Below are 24138 nucleotides of genomic sequence, written 5' to 3'. Positions count from 1 at the left end.
CCCAACAGAACAAACATAATGGCAGTGCCTTCGAGGCCTGGTAAACGAGGCAAGTAGATAACACCTCACAATTCAGTTTCCTGTTCTCCTCCATTATTGATTCTGTTGTATATACCTAACAGTCCACAAAGTATTCCCTTACCAACCATTTTTAGCGCGTAAGCGCTTTGGCCTGTTGTAAGTATTGCTGGCTTTTGACCATGCCCACCTCACCCCCATCACTGTCACTCGTTTGTGGGCTTTACCTTTCAAAAATCCTTTGTTATCATTGGTAAATGCTTTACGTTTGTCCCTCCTTGGGGCACTTTTGTTACCGCCTTGGCCATCAACCCTGATACATGGATAATTGCACGTTTGCTGATACGTTTGACTGCGAGCAAACTTAATTTTCCTTTTGTGTCTCTCCTTCGCGCTCATGGTGGCCGTGGCGCTTTGAATCGGCTTGCTAATGCCAACTGTTTTACTTTTCATTTTCAATTCATGTGACAAGAAAAGTCCAGTTAGGAATTTACAACGCTAAGAGCTCTAACTCGAGCAAATGCGAGACCCATTGCATTACAAATGCTTATTAATTATAGGAGGTCTGTCTGTAACAGATAAAATTGCTGACATGTGTTTCGCTGTCCATGGCTTGTGAGTATATTGATGACATTCCTGAACCTCATATAAGAGGGAATTATGGCCAGAATTGAGAGGTGGTGTCCTAGTTACCTTATCAATGACTAAATCCGAAAACCGATCAGTGGCAACACCCGGAGAAACGGGGCAAGCACCCAAGGGATTGCAAACTGAAGCCAATTGTCATTTCCAGGAGGTACCGCCCCTCATAAGGCCACCTAGCTGTACCCTGAGGCCCTCTGGGATCTGTCCAGCATGTTCAGTGGTAAACAATAAATTATGGATGTATTTGGAAAAATATTCTTGAACGCAGGGGTCTCCCACCTTTTCTATAAAAGGACCTTCTTATAATTAATGCTCCCTGTTTTCCATTTTTAGTGATTTTTACAGACAAATACAAACAGAAAAACATTTATTTTCGTATCTGTAGTTATTTTTAAATGTGTATAAAACTGGAAATCAGAATCTTTCCTGAGCAATTCTAAATATTGTCAGTAATGACTGTACAAATTGGCAGGTAAGTAGGTTAAAAAATGAATACGTTCTAATAATGATGTTTGAAGAGCCATATATATGCATAAGATTGACACTAAAAGTTTCATATTTTCTTAAAAAGGTATTGATTTATTATTTATGGGCCTTAATATTATTGAAAACTGGTAGACATTCAAAGAAGAATGTACTTTTTTCGGTTAAATAAATATGCAAATATATTTAGCTTCAGCTTCAATTTTTCACAAAACTTAAAATAAACACAGATAAAATTAGCAAGAAATAAATATGGATAAATGCAGACTGAAATGTCAAGAAATAAATACAAAATAACTGGAAGCCCTACTTATATTCAATGAAAATCATCACAAGCTACTGATATTACTAGAGTTGGTTTAGTGACCACATCCGACAAGATAGCCTTGGCAGCCAGTATATGAAAGATTAAATGGATTAATCATCTCAGTCTGCCAGCATGGTTGCCAACAGTAATGTAAAAAATGCTTTGTCGATATGGAATGCCCCTGCATGGGTAATACATATGCTTGGCACCAAGTTATTAATATTAGTCACACGTCTCCCAAGCACCATGTGATTTATTACTCAAATATCCGCTTTAAGCATATTTTGGAAATTCTACCATTTTTCACAAACATCAGCTTATGAGTTCAGAAAAAATACACTTTTTCGTCTGAAAACACTTTTAAATTTGGTTATGCATATATTCATTCAAGCAAGCGAAAGCTTCCAGTTTAGTCGGGGCTGCACACAGGAGAGATACTCACAGGAAGCTGGAGAGCTAACAGTGGCTCGCGAGCTACTCGTTGGAGAAGGATGCTCTAATATGCATTGTTCATGAAAAGTGTTGCTTCGAGTCCTCAAAGGTCCAATTCTGCCATGTTGTAAATGTTGTGGGTGCGTCTATAGGGGTCAGTCTGCTGTGTACTGTAGACTGTGTCTTGGTTTTGTGTCATAAGTGTATCATAGTCAAGATTGGGGCGTTGTCATGCCTGGGCTGCTCTTAGCTGGGTGACCCAAAGGCGCGAGGTGATGAAAGGCACATTTTCTAGGGTATCCCAAGGAATAAGCAGAAGCTAACCCCAATAACCTGAAATAATCTGAAGGCTGTGGTTGTTCTGTACGCCAGGGTGACCTAGTAATCGGAAGGGTGGGCGCGTAGCTGAACCCTTCCTCCAAGAAGTTATTCCTAAAGTTACCTCAGTTTAAACCGGAAGTAATTGATGAACCTTTTGTTGTGATAACCCTCTCTATTTGTATTTTATCTCTACTTATTTTACGGATCACCTGCAAGCAGGGCCACTGGAATTGTGATTTTGCACCTGCAGCATTTTCTGTACACTTATGCATTTGCCACATAATTTCCAGATTTTAGCAAATAAGTGATTCTAGCTCATATGGATCAGAAGTTACTAAAAATGCAGCAACCCATGTTCTCCACGGTCGAAGCCTCTATGCGAGTGCTGACTGGCCGTCTTTTAGTTGCTTATTAGTGTATTTGGATGTTAAACTGTTACTAATGAAGTGAAACCTTTACTCAGGAAGCGTTGGCATGTGAACAAGCAACACAATTATGAAAAAATGCTATCACAAAATGTGCCCAATCAAGTTGCCTAATTTGCCTTTTCTTGCTGCATAATTTAGTCAACCCTGCCGCATGTTTTGGACCGCTCCTGCTGCATAATCGCAGTGGCTCTGTCTCTAAAGTTCCTCTTTTAATTTAATAAACGTGGGCCCTGATGTTTACCACAGGGACTTTTCAAGATGGCCTGCGACAGGACCTCTACATGTGCGGTGTGGGCCACTATTTGATTTCTGGGCTGGCTTTAGATTCCGGGTTCTGCATTCGGCTGGCCTGCTGTGGTACAAAGAGTCGCCCATGGCCGTGCCTTGCAGAACACCGGACGACAGTGGAGATCGTTGTACTCTTGCCTCAAAAGTAGATTTATATCCCCTCACTAGTCAAAGTATCAACCATCCTGAATAGCTTTGCTTCCGTTTCAAGCAGATCTTAACTCATGAGTGCATGATAACCACATAAAGAACAAAGGCGCCTTTAACATAACTGCTGCCTTAAGCTGACGATGGCAGCTGTACACTGCAAATTATGTTAGTGTAATTTTAGGAATTTCTCACTAAGTTTGTTACGCAAAAGTATGCCATTCCACCACTTCTTGTATTTATGGGCCATTTGCTGTTCAGGTTTCCCGCCAACATTCCACTCGTTATAAAAATGTACTGTAAATGCCTGGGAACCACAGAACACAAGTGGCTGTTGTTAAATGTGTATTTGTTTTTTACACTATTTTTTAGCACAAAGTGCATTATTGCATCAAAAATTGATGCAGGGAAGCATTCTGCCTTAAAATATAGAGCCAGATGACGGTTTTGTATTTTACAAAACTAGACATAATTTTGCCAAAGTTTTGCATAGTTACACGAATGCAAATCACAAGAATTTCACACACTCTGTACACCCAATAGAACCGACTAGTGGGTCGCGAGACAATTTGTGATGGATCCAGAAACTCCAAGTAATAAATACAGATGCCTTTAAATTCTGTATTTATGTTGTCACATTTGCTGTGCTTCAAAGAGAGGTCAAATGTCAGGCTAGCTTTCTGACAAACTGCTGCTTATTTTGTAACACGGGGAACTGGTGATTGCAAATTCCACTTGCTTTGCAGCCAGAGAAAGAAAAGTAAAAAGCATTATGTGACACTCGTGCTGGGGTACAGGGAGTCTGAAAGGAAAGGCCGTAGGATGTTATTTTTCGTCACGTACAGCAAAATATTATACCTTTTAAATGAACTGTACATATTCAGCAGTTAGGAAAGCAAAAATGAGGCACATTTTTTGGAAATCCTGAAGTGTGATGGAAACAAAGATTTTAATAGGATCAAAACAAATCAAAATACTTTACTTGGTGATGTGCAAATGATAAATATTCACTGAAACCTGATTTCCACACATTCTCGTTTGTATGCAGTTTAAGCTTATCAGTAAAACTGTACATCTGTGCAAAGGTAGTGGCCATTTCAATGGAAAATGTGGTGCCTGCAAATGACTTATGCTTTGGTTGCATTAAAAACCGCTTGCCTCATGTCCATTACAGTGAGGTGAGTCATGAAAGTTATCGTTTTAAAAACTGGGTCACAGTTCTAAAAAGTTTGGAAGGCACTGCTCTGGTCTGCTCCAACGGGCAGTATATCGCGCCTCTACACAAAACGAAACATAACCCTATAGTATATCAATAGACAGTTGCATTAAGTACCCCAGCATTCCAAAAGGTGCCTAGATTCTAGACTAGCGACGGAACCAATCAAAAACCCATACAATACAAAGCACTACACAGATGCGTATAACAGACGCCCCGCGGGACTGCTGATGTTAAGTGTTTTTTAGGCATCCACTTTTCTGATTTGTTTGTGACAGGGTGACAAGAGACTGCCCCACATTGTCATGATTTTAGGTCTTGGCTACAGACAGCTGTTGTTTGCAATACACACATATTTAGAGCGGGCTTTGGGTCCGCCCCTCGCCCATGATTGGATGTCTTTCTTGTCTATCTCAGTTGCCTGCAATTCTTTCAATGGCGTTCTGCCATATTCTTGTGTCTAACCGGGAGCATTTGGGTGACAGTGTTCTCATTAGATTAGATAAATGCTTCCACTGCAGATTTTAGGGAAATATTTTTAGTGGTCTGGCTTGACAGCGCAGCTGTTGCCAAACTATTATGTGAGCATCACTTTGGCTCTGAGCGCCAGGAGTACACGTTTCATTGGGCAGCATTTGTATACTTCCACAAAAAAAGTGCTTGCCCTCCACGCAGCTATGATCAGTTTTTTTAAGTGTATCCAGCTGCCTGAGATTGAACTTTCAGAAGCAAACACATCAAATTAGAATAGTATTAAAGTGTATTGTATAACTAGATAATGTAAGGTGTTTTTTCCTCTGGCTGCAGCACATTTAGGAAGAGGGGAGTCATTACCCTACATGGAATTTTAGGTCTGGCTTGGCAGTGCAACTGCCACCTGGCCTTTTAACCCACACCAATATTATTCTGCGTTTTTTTTGCATCCACACAAATACTTATTGATTACAATGCCACTTATAATTTCTCACATTACCATACAACGTTCCTTTAAAACCAGACCTGTTGTCATTACCAATGGTTGTTTTTTGGTCTTACTATATTCCTTTTGCAGTGACCACTCCACAGGGGGTGTATGTGTTACACCCCACCGACATGAACCCCACCTACTCTCTGCCTCGTTCCCAATCCCACTCCCTCTTTTAAATAACGCCTTATAAGTTATACTTTTTTTTAATGGGGTTTCACAGTTGCAAAATACAACTGCACCAGTTCTCTGCATTTTTGCAATGATGTGCACTTGTTTTTCCCATGTTTGCAATGTTGATTTAATGTTGTAGCATTGCCATGGGCTGTGACTCCGTTTTGGGATGAGTTTTCATTAATAAAAAACTCTTGGCAAGATTACCAACCATGCTTGTGTTTGTTTGTAAATGTCAAAGGGTGTTGGCAAAGCCAGTCGCTTATCTTGTAGAGCAGAGACATATTGGCTTTGCCAATGCTCGTTTTGGGAGCAGTTGTGTATGCCGTTCATAAGCTTGTCCAGGGTGTAACCACCTTTAAAGATGGCCTGCTGGGGTCTCCCTGTGCCCTCCCTGCACCCATCCTAGTGACAAGCAGCCGCCACCCTTACACACTTGTGCACACAGGCGGGTATCTTGGGGAAGGCACACACTGTATCCTGGTGCACAGTACGGGGCGTGAAGATGGGTATCCTGCGACCACACCACCAAGGGTATAGTGTGCAGAACAAGGTGTGCCGAAGGTCACACGTGCACCGACCATCAGAGCTGGGATTGTGATCACCCTGGCCCACAGCCTGACAAAATGCGTTGGCCCTTCTCACTAACTGTGAGACCGGCCTACCTGAACTACTGCGTCTCCTTCCACGCCTCCGCCAGATCCCGCCGCCCAGCAGGCACTAGCCATCAAGCCACGCATAAGAAAAACCACCGCCGGAGGGAGGTCCATCACCTACCTGGCAGCCGAGAGCTGGAACAACCTCCCCCTGCACCTCAGACAAAGCCCATTTCTCACTTTCTTCAGGAAGAACCTCAAGACGTGGCTCTTCGGATGAGGCTCGGTTAGCCTCCCTCCACCCCCGCGACTTGAGACCCTCACGGGTGAGTAGTTAGTAGTTGTGCTCTACAAAAACTGATTGATTGATCGATTGAATTCCCACACCCTTTGCTGTCCACTGTATCCTATTACACGTGCGCCACTAGTTTTCACAATGCTGTTTCGTGAAAATTTAGATTAAACTGTGACCAGCGCCCTGAAGCCCACAAGAACTCACCCCCCCCTACACAAAGCTATGGATATCAACAAGGACACTGGCGTCTTCCCCTCACGTGCACACAACACAAACCCACATCTGTGTGCTATACAGTCCAGGTGTAAAAGGCCCAATACGCACAACTGGGGGGTCCAAACTGGGGGGTCCAAAGGGCAAGCGCGCACAAGGCCCAGAGCCCAGTACCGGTGTGGGACAGGCTGGGGTACAGAGGACACACGCTGTGTTTGTGTAACCCCCTCTTATCTCACACCGAGGGGAGAGCCCCTCCTCCGAGGGGGCAGCAGGGCAGCCCCGTCCTTATCTGGGCGCCCCAGGCACACGGGTACAGGGGCCTGGCACACGCCAGTGAGTGGCACCAAGAGATAGGGGGCTTCAGGGCGCTGCACGGAGAACAGAGAGAGGGCCGGAGAGGGAGCTTATATCTCCCTCCCATAACACAGGGAAGGGGTACCTTCACCCCAGAACACAACCTGGGAGGGGTACAGCCGCAAAGGTTTAAATGTCACTCTCATACCACAGGAATCGCTAGATGTCTCTGGGTGCAGAGGGGTCGCTAGATGTCTCTGGCTGCAGAGAGTGCGCTAGATGTCTCTGGGTGCAGAGGGGTCGCTAGATGTCTCTGGGTGCAGAGGGGTCGCTAGATGTCTCTGGCTGCAGAGAGTGCGCTAGATGTCTCTGGCTGCAGAGGGGTCGCTAGATGTCTCTGGGTGCAGAGGGGTCGCTAGATGTCTCTGGGTGCAGAGGGGTCGCTAGATGTCTCTGGCTGCAGAGAGTGCGCTAGATGTCTCTGGGTGCAGAGAGTGCGCTAGATGTCTCTGGGTGCAGAGGGGTCGCTAGATGTCTCTGGCTGCAGAGGGGTCGCTAGATGTCTCTGGGTGCAGAGAGATGCGACAGATGTTTCTGTAATGGGGGCTGACAGGGTGAGTGCAGCTACCCCGGCCTAACATTCTCCTGCCCCCCTGTGGGACTTTCACATTGTGTCGGGGGCCAGAGGGGCGAGAGGGGCTGAAAGGGAATAATCCGCTGGGGGAGGGGCCGGAGATGAATGGATCAGGGAGGGCAGAGGAGGGGCGGGTGACACCGGGTGGGGTTCATTCCTGAATACAAGCAGTGGGGGGCGGGTCACATGCTCTCAGTGACCAGGGCCTCTCCTCCGGACACACATCCAGCACACCCCAGGCCACGTGATGGGCCTCGGGAGAGAGGCCGTGGCCGGGGGTAGGGACTGGGGCAGCCGCCACTGGGGGCAGGTGGAGGGTGGGGGCACCGCCGCACAGATACCGAGGAGAGGACCCTGGAGTGATGGGGAGGAGGGCAGGGCACAGAGGCCTCAGAGATACAGGAGAGGGAGGCAGGGGAGAGGACCATAGAGTGATGGAGGGGAGGGAGAGCATAGAGGCCGCACAGATACAGAGGAGGGAGACAGGGGAGAGGACCATAGAGTGATGGGGGTGGAGGGCAGGGCACAGGGGCCTCACAGATACCGAGGAGGGAGGCAGCGGGGAGACAGAGTGATGGGCAGGGCACAGTGGACTCATAGATACTCAAGAGAGAGACGGGGGCTATAGAGTGATGGAGAGGTGGTGGGGCAGGTGGAGCGCAGGGGCCTGGGGTCTTCTGGAGGAGGGTGGGGGAGAAGGGTAGGTAGGACTGTGGAGGAGGGGTGAGGGGCAGGGGACTTTAGAGTGACTGGCGGGTGATTTAGGTTGAGGATGTGGGGTAAGAGCCGGAGCTAGCGACCTTGGAGCTGGGGAACCGGGTTGGAGTCTGGGCTTCAACTCAACATCCTGTGATCCTGGGCAAATCACTTCGCCTCCACGCGGGTACAAAAATGAATGTGTCCTTGAGCAATGTGCCTGGTGCTCATGTAAAGCGCTCTGATACCTTCTGGGTCGAGTTCACGCTATATACAAACTGCCAAAATAAAGTGAAGGAGGGGGTGGAGATGGAGGGAGGAGAGGACTAGACCAAAGGGTGACTGGCGGGGTGGAGGGCTGGGGGCTTGCTGTGGATGGAGGGCAGTGGAAGATGTGGAGGTGGAGGGAAGGGGAGAGGACCAGACCACGGGGTGACTGGCTGGGTGGAGGGCCGGGGGCTTGCTGTGGATGGAGGGCAGTGGAAGATGTGAAGATGGAGCGCAGTGGAGGAGAGGACCAGGCCACGGGGTGACTGTCGGGGTGGAGGGCCGGGGGCTTGCTGTGGATGGAGGGCAGTGGAAGATGTGGAGTTGGAGGGAAGGGGGGGAGAGGACCAGACCACGGGGTGACGTCGGGGTGGAGGGCCGGGGGCTTGCTGTGGATGGAGAGCAGTGGAAGATGTGGAGATGGAGCGCAGTGGAGGAGAGGACCAGACCACGGGGTGACTGGCGGGGTGGAGGGCCGGGGGCTTGCTGTGGATGGAGGGCAGTGGAAGATGTGAAGATGGAGCGCAGTGGAGGAGAGGACCAGGCCACGGGGTGACTGTCGGGGTGGAGGGCCGGGGGCTTGCTGTGGATGGAGGGCAGTGGAAGATGTGGAGTTGGAGGGAAGGGGGGGAGAGGACCAGACCACGGGGTGACGTCGGGGTGGAGGGCCGGGGGCTTGCTGTGGATGGAGAGCAGTGGAAGATGTGGAGATGGAGGGAAGGGGAGAGGACCAGACCAGGGGGTGACTGGCGGGGTGGAGGGCCGGGGGCTTGCTGTGGATGGAGAGCAGTGGAAGATGTGGAGATGGAGGGAAGGGGAGAGGACCAGACCACGGGGTGACTGGCGGGGTGGAGGGCCGGGGGCTTGCTGTGGATGGAGAGCAGTGGAAGATGTGGAGATGGAGGGAAGGGGAGAGGACCAGACCAGGGGGTGACTGGCTGGGTGGAGGGCCGGGGGCTTGCTGTGGGTGGAGAGCAGTGGAAGATGTGAAGATGGAGCGCAGTGGAGGAGAGGACCAGACCACGGGGTGACTGGCGGGGTGGAGGGCCGGGGGCTTGCTGTGGATGGAGAGCAGTGGAAGATGTGGAGATGGAGGGAAGGGGAGAGGACCAGACCAGGGGGTGACTGGCTGGGTGGAGGGCCGGGGGCTTGCTGTGGATGGAGAGCAGTGGAAGATGTGGAGATGGAGGGAAGGGGAGAGGACCAGACCAGGGGGTGACTGGCGGGGTGGAGGGCCGGGGGCTTGCTGTGGATGGAGGGCAGTGGAAGATGTGGAGATGGAGGGAAGGGGAGAGGACCAGACCAGGGGGTGACTGGCGGGGTGGAGGGCCGGGGGCTTGCTGTGGATGGAGAGCAGTGGAAGATGTGGAGATGGAGGGAAGGGGAGAGGACCAGACCAGGGGGTGACGTCGGGGTGGAGGGCCGGGGGCTTGCTGTGGATGGAGAGCAGTGGAAGATGTGGAGATGGAGGGAAGGGGAGAGGACCAGACCAGGGGGTGACGTCGGGGTGGAGGGCCGGGGGCTTGCTGTGGATGGAGAGCAGTGGAAGATGTGGAGTTGGAGGGAAGGGGGGGAGAGGACCAGACCAGGGGGTGACGTCGGGGTGGAGGGCCGGGGGCTTGCTGTGGATGGAGAGGGTGATCTGCTGGCAGTGACTTTAGTGACAGTGTCTAGAGTCTGGCATTAATACACACTTCACTCACCCCTCTCAGAGCACCCACAGTGTATCCACCGCCCTCACAAATACACAACGCACTCACACTCACACACACTGTACACACTCGCTTCCCCCTACACACACTCCCTCTTCCACACAAACACACACAATATGCACTCCTTCACACACACACTGCACACATGCACTCCCGCACAAACACACTATACACACCCACTCCCTCTCTGTCACACACACACATACACGATACACACACTCCCTTACACACCCACACTATATGTACACTCGCTCCCATATACACACTCACTCCCTCTCACATACACACACTCACTCCCTTTACACCCAAACGCAATACACACTCACTCCCTCACAAACACACTATACACACCCACTCCCTCTCTGTTACACACACACACACGATGCTCACACTCCCTTACACACCCACACTATATATACACTCGCTCCCATATACACACACTCCCTCTCACATACACGCACTCACTCCCTCTACACCCACACGCAATACACACTCACTCCCTCACACACACACACTATACACACGCACTCCCTCTCTGTTACACACACACACAACACACACACACGATACAAACACTCCCTTACACAACCACACTATATATACACTCACTCCCATATACACACTCACTCCCTCTCACATACACGCACTCACTCCCTCTACACCCACACGCAATACACACTCACTCCCTCACAAACACACTATACACACCCACTCCCTCTCTGTTACACACACACGATACACACACTCCCTTACACACCCTCACTATATATGCACTCGCTCCCATACAAACACTCACTCCCTCTCACATACACGCACTCACTCCCTCTACACCCACACGCAATAAACACTCACTCCCTCACACACACACTATACACACGCACTCCGTCACAAACACACTATACACACCCACTCCCTCTCTGTTACACACACACACACAAACGATACACACACTCCCTTACACACCCACACTATATAAATACTCGCTCCCATATACACACTCACTCCCTCTCACATACACACACTCACTCCCTTTACACCCACATGCAATACACACTCACTCCCTCACACACTATACACATCCACTCCCTCTCTGTTACACAAGCACACGATACACACTCTCCCTTACACACCCATACTATATATACACTCGCTCCCATATACACACACTCCCTCTCACATACACGCACTCACTCCCTCTACACCCACATGCAATTCACATGCACTCCCTCACAAACACACTATACACACCCACTCCCTCTCTGTTATACAAACACACACGATACACACTCTCCCTTACACACCCACACTATATATACACTCGCTCCCATATACACACACTCCCTCTCACATACACGCACTCACTCCCTCTACACCCACACACAATACACACGCACTCCCTTACAAACACACTATACACACTCACTCCCTCTCTGTTACACAAACACACACAATACACACACTCCCTTACACACCCACACTATATATATACTCACTTCCATATCCACACTCACTCCCTCTTACATACACACACTCACTACCTCTACACCCACACGCAATACACACTCACTCCCTCACACACTATACAGTCCCTCTCTGTTACACACACACGATACAAACACTCCCTTACACACCCACACTATATATATACTCGCTCCCACATACACACATTATACAAACTCACTCCCTCTCACATACACACACTCACTCCCTTTACACCCACACGCAATACACACTCACTCCCTCACAAACACACTATACACACCCACTCCCTCTCTGTTACACACACGATACACACACTCCCTTACACACCCTCACTATATATATATATTCGCTCTTATATACACACTCACTCCCTCTCATACATGCACTCACTCCCTCTACACTCACATGCAATACACACTCACTGACTCACACCTACACACATGCACACTATGTGCACTCACTCACACACAATACGTACTCACTCCCTGTCTCACACACACACTATACACACTCCCTCATGCACACACTATACACCCTCACTCCCTTACACACATTAACTCACTCCCACACACACACTATATACACTCGCTCACACACACAATACATACTCATTCCCTGTCACACACACACTATACACACCCACTCCCTCTCTGTTACACAAACACACACGATACACACACTCCCTTACACACCCACACTATATATATATACTCGCTTCCATATCCACACTCACTCCCTCTCACATACACGCACTCACTCCCTCTACACCCACACGCAATACACACTCACTCCCTCACACACTATACACTCCCTCTCTGTTACACACATACGATACAAACACTCCCTTACACACCCACACTATATATATACTCGCTCCCACATACACACATTATACACACTCACTCCCTCTCACATACACACACTCACCCCCTTTACACCCACACGCAATACACACTCACTCCCTCACAAACACACTATACACACCCACTCCCTCTCTGTTACACACACACGATACACACACACTCCCTTACACACCCTTACTAAATATATATATACTCGCTCTTATATACACACTCACTCCCTCTCACATACATGCACTCACTCCCTCTACACCTACATGCAATACACACTCACTGACTCACACCTACACACATGCACACTATATGCACATACTCACACACACAATACATACTCACTCCCTGTCTCACACACACACTATACACACTCCCTCATGCACACACTATACACCCTCACTCCCTTACACACATTAACTCACTCCCACACACACACTATATACACTCGCTCACACACACAATACATACTCATTCCCTGTCACACACACTATACACACTCACTCCCTCAAACACACTATACACACTCACACAAATACACACACACTATATTCACCCGCTCCCGTACACACACATATGCACACCCCACACACACACTCCTTCGCGCCCACACACACAATATACCACTCACTCTCACACACACACATGCAATATACCACTAACATACACACAATATACCACTCACTCACACATAAACACAATATACTACACACACACAATATACCACTCACTCACACACACACATGCAATATACCACTCACTCACACACACACACATAATATACTACTCATAAACAAACACACGCTATACAACTCACACACACACACAATATACTACTCACACACACAATATACTACTCTCACACACACACACACACACACAATATACCTCTAACACACACACACACAATATACCACTCACTCACACACAAACAATATACTACTCACACACACACAATATGCCACCCACTCACACACAAACACACAATATACACAATATACCACTCCCGCACAACGCCCGGGGCTCACCTTGGCTGCCACCCGCCTCTTGCTGGCACCGGCCGGCTATGCGGTCCCCGGGCCCCTTCACACTGACCTTGTGATGCTCGGATCCCGGCGTTCCTCAGCTGGTGCCAAGCTGTGTGTGCCCCCGGCCCTCCAGTGCCCGGCTCCACAGCGCCTCGTGTCTGTCCCACTGCCCTGAGTCTCTGTGCCCAAACACTGCTTAGCACAGGCGTCAACTCCTTCCCCTCCAGACCCCCCATCGAGCCTTGGCCTGCCCCTCAAGCCCTCTCTCCACCCATGCGCACCCGCGACTGGTCACAGCCTGTCCTGCCCCCGTGACCGGCCCCTCCACACACCACGCCCCCCAAAACTTCCACAAACACCCCTTGTCACCCTCTGCAACCAATGCCCTCTCCACAACATCTGCCAATCTCCCCACCCCTCCCCGTCTCACCGTGTGCCCCTGTGCACACGAGCTGGCCCATCTCAAATCCCCTCCTAGCCCTGTATGAGCGCACTGCCCTTCCAGCCCTTCTCCCTCCTGCCCCCTCCCCAGAGATGCCCCATGGAGTCGAGGGGCTCTCCCCGCCAGCGGCCTCTCTCCCCTCCCCGCCCCCCTCCGGCCCCCTCCCCAGAGATGCCCCCTGGAGTCCAGGGGCTCTCCCCGCCAGTGGCCCCTCTCCCCTCCCCGCCCCCCTTCTGTCCCCTCCCCAGAGATGGCCCATTGGGGCGAGGGGCTCTCCCCGACAGTGGCCCCTCTCTCCCCCACCCCCCTCCCTGCGCATTTCTCCTACCCCACTCCCCAGAGATGTCCCATGGAGGGGAGGGGGGTATCCCCGCCAGTGGCCTCCCTCCCCTCCCTTCGCCTCCCTCCTGCCTCACTCCCAGAGGTGGCTAATTGGGGGTGAGGGACTCTCTCCGCCAGTGGCCCCTCCTCCCTCCCCCACCCCCCGCGTCCTGCGCCTCCCTCCTGCCCCACTTTCCAGAGATGCCCCATGGAGTCGAGGAGTCGAGGGGCTCTCCCCGCCAGTAGCCCCTCTTCCCTCCCCAGAGACGCCTATGGAGGCGAGGGGCTCACTCCCGTCAGTGGCCTCTCTTCCCTCCACTCCCCTCCCTGCGCCTTCCTCCTACCCCACCCCATGGGGCGTCCTCAGAGACGCCCCATGGAGCCCAGGGGCTCTCCCCGCCAGTGGCCTCTCTTCCCTCCCCAGAGACGCCTATGGAGGCGAGAGCCTCACTCACCTCAGTGGCCTCTCTTTCCTCCACTCCCCTCCCTGCGCCTTCCTCCTACCCCACTCCTCAGAGACGCCCCATGGAGCCCAGGGGCTCTCCCCGCCAGTGGCCTCTCTTCCCTCCACTCTCCTCCCTGCGCCTCCTCCTGCCCCACTCCTCAGAGATGCCCCATGGAGTTCAGGGGCTCTCCCCGCCAGTAGCCCCTCTTCCCTCCCCAGAGACGCCTATGGATTCCAGGGGCTCTCCCCGCCAGTGGCCTCTCTTCCCTCCCCTCCCTGCGCCCCCCTCCTGCCCCACTCCTCAGAGATGCCCCATGGAGTCGAGGGGCTCTCTTTCATCAGTGGCCCCTCTTCCCTCCCCTCCCTCCGCTCATGCACCTGCTGCGGGCTCGGTGGCCGGGGCTGGGTTACATAGCCTGGCACGATGAATACCCAGTAGGTCACACTCGGCTCAGGTGACAGGCGATGGAGGGAACAAAATGACCAACACCCGGGAGAGCTCCCTGCGGTGCGAGCGCCAGCCCCAAGAAGGCGCACACAACCAGAGGTGCACGGTGCAGCCACCAGGCAGGCGCACACAACCAGAGGCACACTGCAAGCCACCGGGCAGGCGCCCACAACCAGACGCGCACTGCAAGCCACCAGGCAGGCGCACACAACCAGACGCGCACTGCAAGCCACCAGGCAGGCGCACACAACCAGACGCGCACTGCAAGCCACCAGGCAGGCGCACACAACCAGACACTCACTGCAAGCCACCAGGCAGGCCCACACAACCAGACGCACACTGCAAGCCACCAGGCAGGCGCACACAACCAGATGCGCACTGCAAGCCATAAGGCTAGCCCACACAACCAGACGCACACTACAAGTCACCAGGCAGGCGCACACAACCAGACGCGCACTGCAAGCCATCAGGCTAGCCCACACAACCAGAGGCACACTGCAAGCCACCAAGCAGGCGCACACAACCAGACGCGCACTGCAAGCCACCAGGCTAGCCCACACAACCAGAGGCACACTGCAAGCCACCAAGCAGGCGGACAGACCCATATGCACACTGCAGGCCTCCAGACAGGCGCACAAAACCAGATGCACACTGCAGGCCATCAAACAGGCACACAGACCAGAAGTACACACTGCAGGCCAGGAGACAGGCACACACAGTCGAATGCATACTGCAGGCCAACAGCCAGGCACACACAACCAGATGCACCAAGCAGGCAAGCACAAAAAGAGAAACATACACCAGCACCTCAGGGGAGGCATTCAGGCACTCAGGCACTCACAAGGTGCCAGGCAGAGGCCAACAGCAGGGTCTAATCCAGGTCCAGTTGCCAGTGGTCCGCTGGGTACTTCCAGGAAAAAGCTTCTTGAGTATGTTATCACCTGTAGCCACACAGGCTGTCAGCCAAGTGACCCTTGGAGTCTGCTTCTTTGTCCTGGGTGCAAGAGGGAGCAGGTCCGGCCCTTCAGAGCTCCTCTCAGGCTACAGACAGCAGGTCCATCCCTTCAGAGCTCTTCTCAGGCTACATGCAGCAGGTCCGGCCCTTCAGAGCTACTCTCAGGCTACAGGCAGCAGGTCCGGCCCTTCAGAGCTCCTCTCAGGCTACAGGCAGCAGGTCCGGCCCTTCGGAGCTCCTCTCAGTCTACAGGCAGCAGGTCCGGCCCCTCGGAGCTCCTCTCAGGCTACAGGCAGCAGGTCCGGCCCCTCAGAGCTCCTCTCAGGCTACAGGCAGCAGGTCCGGTCCTTCAGAGCTCTTCTCAGGCTACAGGCAGCCGGTCCGGCCCTTCAGAGCTCTTCTCAGGCTACAGGCAGCAGGTCCGGTCCTTCAGAGCTCCTCTCAGGCTACAGGCAGCAGGTCCGGCCCTTCAGAGCTCCTCTCAGGCTACAGGCTGCAGGTCCGGCCCTTCAGAGCTCCTCTGAGGCTACAGGCAGCAGGTCCGGCCCTTCAGAGCTCCTCTCAGGCTACAGACAGTAGGTCCGGCCCTTCAGAGCTCCTCTCAGGCTACAGGCAGCAGGTCCGGTCCTCTTCTGATCTTCAACAGGTCCAAAAAGTGTTCTGGTATGGAAGCCTGGAAGTGCCACGTTTATGCTTTGCACCAGCTGCTGGCAGTGTCGCTCATCAACTACGAGCAGATGGGTGGTGGGTGGGTGAAAAAATAAAAACATAAGTAAGACAAATAAAAATGTACTTACCATCTTGCCGGCAGACACATTTTTCACTCGGGTACTCTTCTCCTGTCACGTCATGTCCAGGGCCCCAGCTAAGTCCCTTAACCAGTCCTGGTGCTGCTCTCATGCTGTTACCCAGCATGAGAGAAGTGCCAGGATTGGAGGGAGTGGCCTCTCAGCGCTCCCGGGACACTGGAGGCTTGTGCATGCTCTTAATCCAGCTGTCTAACACAGCTGGTTGGCAGGTTTGTAATGCGCATGTCAGGCTGGCCATTGCCAGACAGCTTGCTAAAGTCACCTGCACACTGTAAACTAGTGCAAAGGCAGCCCTGCCCACCACAGCTGCCACTGAGCAGGCTCACCTCGTCCTGACACTCAGTAATAAATTAACTTTATTACCATTTTATTTTTCGTCTCTGGTGTTTTCTGGGGGTATTTTAGTGGGGCAAAACTCCTACACTGTAATGGAGAAGCTGCCCCTGGCTACTAGGTAGAATGACTCCTGGGCATGCCCTAACCAATGGGGTAAAAGTTACCAGGGCTAGTCCTTTCCACTTTTGCAGCAGTTCCTGTTTTCTGTACTACACACACGCCCAAAATGCTATGTGTATGCATTTTCAAGTTAGCAAAAGTGTTTGGCTAAATGAATCTTGGACTATAAGTGCAGAATGTGTGTGCTGGGAATGTACTAAGGTAATCGTAGTGCCCTCCCACATCTAACATTAAAATCCAGTTTGAGGCAGCCACTGTAACCACAACAAACCCAGAGACTGAAGTTTGGTAGGACAAAAACAGGGTCCTCCAGCAACCAGACAGTGGAGACACAATAATTGTATTGGCATCCTGTTCTCTTTTTGCCTGTGTCACATGTGGCTCAACAGATCTGTCAAGCAGATTTGATGGTTTAGTGTCAAAAAGGATGCCCACAGCACCCACTCTGCATATTCTATGGAGTTCGGAGGAGTGGTCTCTGCCCATTTATGTCAGCTTATTGTTTGATCCTGGGAGGCATTTCACATCTTTTTCAAACCTGTTGAAGGCTAATCCCTGGCCAGGCTACTGCTGGCGAGCCTACAGGAACTTCAAACAAGGAAAAGGTAACTTTCTAAAAGTTACTTTTCCTTATTATGTATTAAAAACAATGGCTTATTTAATTAATCTAGCTGGTCCCATTCCTGATATACAGTATTCATATTGAAAATTGCTTCCCAGTGTTTCTCTATGGGTCAACTAACCTTCCTATGGTAAAAAATAGCTTTTGGGTGCTACACATGGTAAATACATGATAAAAGACATTTTCTACAGGTAAATTTTTTAAATATCATGTAACCTACCTTGTGGGCAACGAGAATCGCGCAGGTGTGTCTTTCTATCATTTAAAATGGAGGTTTTTATCTAGCAGAAAGGTTTACTTTGTCAGTTTGCAATGTATATCTTGCATTATTACAATCAGGATACCATGGTGGGCCAGAAGTCTTGCTTTCACTGCCACTGTAGAGGATGGCAGAATAGGTGCAGCTCTACTAACAGCATTAAACACTCAGGCTCTGGTTACACTTTGTACCATGACCTAGAGACTTACAGGCAGGTTAAATATACATCAGGAGAACGACAATTCGATGACCGTACTACTGAATACTGACGTGAAGAATATCGATACACAAGAATATCGAGGGATCGAAATATTGAAAGGTACGTGCATAGAGGAAAGTATATATTTACTCTTCCTAACTCCACATCTACATACCTTGAAGATATATGTACACCGTAGGCACATATATGTGGAGTTAGGTATAGAAAATCTAGAGTTACTTATCTGTCAATATTTTTTCTCCATATTTTGTCCTCGATATTTAGTACCCTCAATATTCTGACTTCAATATTTAGTATGCACACCCAATGCGACTATGATTAAAGGGTGAGCCCATGAACTTTACTACTGGTCAGCAGGGGTAAAGTGCACAGGGTTCTAAAGGCAGCATAAATATAGGGTCTGGCAGAAGGGGACCACACAGAAAAGACAGATTTACCACACCTGCCACAAGCACGGGCAGCAACGCACAAACAGAGAAACATGAAACAAGCACCAATCACACACACACACACACATCAAGAGAAATGTGCTACAAGCACTAGGCAGGCACACACAACCACAGAAGCACACTAAAGCAGTCGCGGCTGCTACCAGGAAGGGGTGGGGGGCAGCATGTGCAGAAGGGAGTGCAGGGGGTGGGAAGTTAAAAAAAAACCACTTACCTGCCCCTCTGTGATGCATCGCTCCGCTCCAGCCACCTCATCTTCTCCGCCCAACCAATTACAACACTTCTTTCATGCTGTTACACCTAAGTGGGCAGAAATGCCGCTCAGGGGAGAGTGTGGCACTGCGCTTGGCCTCCACCCGGTTGTAAAATACAGCTGGGTGGAGAGTTTCTAAGTGCGCATGTCAGTTTGGCTGGCCTCAGACGGCTGGCCAAACTGACATGCGCACTTAGCAGCGCACATACCACTCCTCCTCCACTTGATGTGGAGGAGGCTGGCCCGCCCTGTGAAGGTGGAAAAATAAAGGGATAATAAAATACTTTTATTATCCCTTTTTTCTGCTTTTCGTCTGTGGAGGGTTGCCCTGTACTAAAGACCAACAGGCAGGCACTGAAAAACAGGGAACCATTCTACAGACCACCAGGTAAGCACACACATTCAGAAAACTACTACTGGCCATCACAAATGCACACATAGCCAGAAAAGCACAATAAAACACTACCAGCAATCCTTACAGGCTCATCGAAATATGCTACATGCCATGTACATGGACATGTATGTACAAGGCAGTGGTTGGTCCAGCCAAAATCAATCGTGCACGTTTCCATTCTAAATCCTACCACAAACGTCCCAGTATGACAGCCTTAGGGTGGTCACCCCTAACTTTTTTCCTGCCTCCCTCCACTTTTTGGACACTGTTTTTGCTGGCTTTTAGACTCTGCGCACTTTACCACTGCTAACCAGTGCTAAAGTGCATATGCTCTCTCCCTTTAAACATGGTAACCTTGGATCACACCAAATTGGACTATTTGATTTACTTGTAAGTCCCTAGTAGAGGGCACTATGTGTGCCCAGGGCCTGTAAATTAAAAGCTACTAGTGGGCCTGCAGCACTGGTCGTGCCACCCACTTAAGTAGCCCCTTAACCTTGTCTCCGGCCTGCCATTGCAAGGTCTGTGTGTGCAGTTTCACTGTCACCTCGACTTGGCATTTAAAAGTACTTGCCAAGCCTAAACCTCCCCTTTCTCCACATATAAGTCACCTCTAATGTGTGCCCTAGGTAACCCCTAGAGCAGGGTGCTGTGTGAGTGAAAGGCAGGACATGTACCTGTGTAGTTTACATGTCCTGGTAGTGCAAAACTCCTAAATTCGTTTTTACACTACTGTGAGGCCTGCTCCCTTCATGGGCTAACATTGGGGCTGCCCTCATACATTATTGAAGTGGTAGCTGCTGATCTGAAAGGAGTAGGAAGGTCATATTTAGTATGGCCAGAATGGTAATACAAAATCCTGCTGACTGGTGAAGTTGGATTTAATATTACTATTCTAGAAATGCCACTTTTAGAAAGTGAGCATTTCTTTGCACTTAAATCTTTCTGTGCCTTACAATCCACGTCTGGCTGGGCTTAGTTGACAGCTCCTTGTGCATTCACTCAGACAACCCCAAACACAGGGTACTCAGCCTCACTTGCATACATCTGCATTTTGAATGGGTCTTCCTGGGCTGGGAGGGTGGAGGGCCTGCTCTCACACAAAGGACTGCCACACCCCCTACTGGGACCCTGGCAGACCGGATTGAACTGAAAGGGGACCTGGTGCACTTCTGAGCCACTCTTTGAAGTCTCCCCCACTTCAAAGGCACATTTAGGTATAAAACAGGGCCTCTGCCCTACCTCATCAGACACTTGCTGGAGAAGAAACCTGAACCAGAACCTGCATCCTGCCAAGAAGAACTGCCTGGCTGCCTAGAGGAGTCACCTGACTGCTTTCTACAGAGGACTGCTGCCTTTCTGTTGCCCTGCTGCCTTGCTGAACTCTTGCCCTGCTGCAGAAGTGCTCTCCAAGGGCTTGGATAGAGCTTGCCTCCTGTTCCCTTAAGTCTCAGGACCAAAAATACTTTTCTCTTTCAACTGGACTCCTTGTGCGGCGAAAAATTAGATGCACAGGTTGCTCCGCGGTGAAAAATTCACCGCACGCCGGACCGGAAAAACGCTGCTCGACTTTGCGAGGAAAAGATCGACATGCCGCCTGTGGTGAGACCAGAGCTTCGACGCACAGCCCGCCTGCACAATGCCGCCCAACTTCCAGAGAGGAAATTGACGCAGCGCCTGCCGTGAGGGAGAAAATTCCACGCACAGCCCACCGGAACGACGCGCAGCCAGACTACAAGCCCAGAGTTCCACGCACAGACCCCGGGCGTCTGAAAACCCCGCGACCCACAGAGGAGACCTGTCCGCGCGCCGGAAATCGATGCAACGTCTTCCCCGTGTGAAAAATAACAACGCAAGTCAGTGTGTGAAGGGGCGAAACCGACGCACACATCATTTTCCACGCATCTCCTCCTCTGCAGCCCTTTGCAGAGATTTTTCACTCCAAACCAGGTACTTTGTGCTTGAAAGAGACTTTGTTTGCTTTTTAAAGACTTAAGACACCTTATATCACTTTCCAGTGATATTTCTACAATTTCTTATTGCATCTTTTATCGTTTTGAGCTGCAAATATCCAGATAAATATTATAAATTTTTCTAAATACTGTGTGGTGTATTTTTGTGGTGCTATATTTTGTTCTTGTATGATTTATTGCACAAATACTTTACACATTGCCTTCTAAGTTAAGCCTGACTGCTCAGTGCCAAGCTACCAGAGGGTGGGCACAGGAGAATTTGGATTGTGTGTGACTTACCCTGACTAGAGTGAGGGTCCTTGCTTGGACAGGGGCTAACCTGACTGCCAACCAAATACCCCATTTCTAACATACCCACATAGCTCACTGCCAGCTGAAAGCATTGGAGCAGTGCTTTGCTCCTTGTTTGGGAGTCTCTTTCTTGAAAGCAAAAACAGTTCAGCCCGAACTCCCAGGACAGGTTGTTTGTTATTCTATATGGAAGCCATACGTGTACAATCGGCATGCCCAGACGTGGGTCCCTTTCTTGCTGTGCCACAGGATCCCAGCTATCCCTCACTGAGCACGCCTATTAAGGCTGAACCCGATCTGGGGTTGCCTGTGTTCCCTTCTGGAGGAGGGATCACCTGCCAGTTCGGGATGGGTAGTTTCCATGAGAAGCAGGGTCAGTGCTGATTTGCATGATGCAGACCATTGTCTACAGTGTCACAGTGGGTGAAAAACAATGGATTGGAATGCTACCTGAGTGATTGCCAGTGGTTAGACTACCTGCAAGCATTTCTCCAATCCCCTTTGTGTGCTTGGGGCCCAGTCCCAAAACCTGGGGTCCAGTTCCAATACCATGACGTGCAGCAAAGCTCCCTAGGAAGGGTGAGCTGGTCATAGATTTGCTGGGACCATCACATTTCAGTTCATTTAGCACATATCTGTTTGAGAGGGTCCGCTGAATACAGAGGGAGGCGCGTTTTCATGTGTTCCAGTGCATCAAGAGTTCCCTGCCCCTGGCAGACAGCAATTTAAGAGTTAATAGAGATGATACTGCACGTCAAACCTGCTTTTCATTTCCCTTAGTGCTTCCTTGCCTGTGTTTTCTATGTTGGTGAGTGCCGCTAAGGCGGAGGAGCGTCACCCCGCTGCCTGCACCAGAAAGACAAACAAAATGATGAAAATGGAGTCTTATTAGCATTTTATTTTTCGTTGAGCCAGGTGAGGGCGGGGCGTGGCTGGAGGAGGAGTGGTTTGTGTACTATAAGTGCGCATGTGAGAAAGTACACAGGCCTTCACTCCCTCTGTGAGCGCCGAAGCAGGCCGCTGACACCAATCACGACGCTGCTGTCATGCTGGTGACAGTGGCTTCGTGATTGGCTGAGGAGAGTCTGGGAGCCTGTGTGCTTCTGAGGACAAGGACAGAGGAGACGAACCCGTCTCCCGACGGACAAGGTAATCCCCACCCCACCACCATCCTTCAGTGGCAGCAGCCACTGGCGTGCTATCAGGACGCGGACCTGACAACTAACACAGTACCACCATGTGACACATGATGTCGGCTCCTAACACACAGTCACACGGTGAGGAGCCTATATCCTACGATGGCAGGAAAAAGAACTGAAAACCACTGTAAATAGTGGATTTCCATCTTGTTTTCAGAGGCTTTGGACTTCCTATGTCCATTAAAAGGAGTGAAAACACCCCATGACATGGCACTACCTCAGAAAGCTTTTTTGTTTTGGGAGGAAGAGAGGGGTTGGTGATTCGAGAGGGGACAAAAGTGCCTCAGAGGTACTTCTCGGCACAAGGCCCACCCCCCTCATCAACCTGCCCCTCCTCCTCACATGGTGAGCTGTTGGCAGGTCTGAGGTCATTCTGTGTCTCTTTATTGAAGACAACTTGTAGTCCTACTTCTCTGTTAATGGAACGGTCTGGTTTTTTAGTTTTCAAAGTCTAAAAACTATCCACACTAGGTTTGACTGTTAGAAAGCTGGAATATCACATACATTCCAAGCGGCCTCCATTACATATATGTCTGTGTTTCACCTCAGATTCATACAAGTCTAAAACAAGCAGAGGCACCTCAAGCATCACCGATCAAAGCATGACCATCAAACGCAACTAGTGAATATATCTCACTCCTGAATCAGCTTTGATCAGATGATCCTGTATAACAAGTCTGCAGAACAGGCGCCTGGGTGTTCTGTGCCTGGCCACTGGTGCAAAGTGTGCCCAACAGCAGTCACCCCCTTCACATGGATTGAGTCCAGAAGGTCTCAATGTGTCTAGGTTTCTGGAACTCAATCAAGAACAACCTTCCAACCACACATCCTACATGGCGTAGCTTGCTGCCCATGAAGGCAAGTGCTTCAGCGCCCCACATAGGGGTAGTAAGCGCTATATAAATGCAACAATACCAGCAGTAACTTCACCGGACTGCATGGAACTTCACTGTTGATGAAGAACAAGGCTGCAGGGAGATCTGTGTCTTCGTTAACGAGCAGGTACCACCCTAGAGTTGTAAGAAGTGGATACCAAACAATGGACCTGCTCACACCTGCCCCGGGACAGTGCCGGAGCAGGGTCAACGGGGTGGGGGGGTAGATACTG

At 50.4% G+C, this 24138-nt stretch overlaps 1 protein-coding gene across 3 annotated transcripts in view; it reads right to left on the bottom strand.

Moving 5' to 3' along the window:
* SLC29A1 (solute carrier family 29 member 1 (Augustine blood group)) overlaps nt 1-24138 on the bottom strand; it is a 1001910-nt gene that overhangs the window by 297414 nt on the left and 680358 nt on the right. Inside the window, exon 1 of one of the 3 annotated variants that reach the window (XM_069236363.1) lies at nt 13562-13769. The exons of 1 other annotated variant lie outside the window; for it this stretch is intronic. The gene's annotated coding sequence lies outside the window, so the exon portion shown is untranslated. Of the gene's footprint in view, nt 1-13494; nt 13770-24138 lie in introns of those variants that run through there. One more of the 3 variants, XM_069236364.1, reaches the window with a different exon arrangement.

The sequence above is a fragment of the Pleurodeles waltl genome, chromosome 5, assembly GCF_031143425.1.
Source record: "Pleurodeles waltl isolate 20211129_DDA chromosome 5, aPleWal1.hap1.20221129, whole genome shotgun sequence".
Classification (NCBI taxonomy): domain Eukaryota; kingdom Metazoa; phylum Chordata; class Amphibia; order Caudata; family Salamandridae; genus Pleurodeles; species Pleurodeles waltl.
This window is presented reverse-complemented; position numbering and strand designations above follow the sequence as displayed.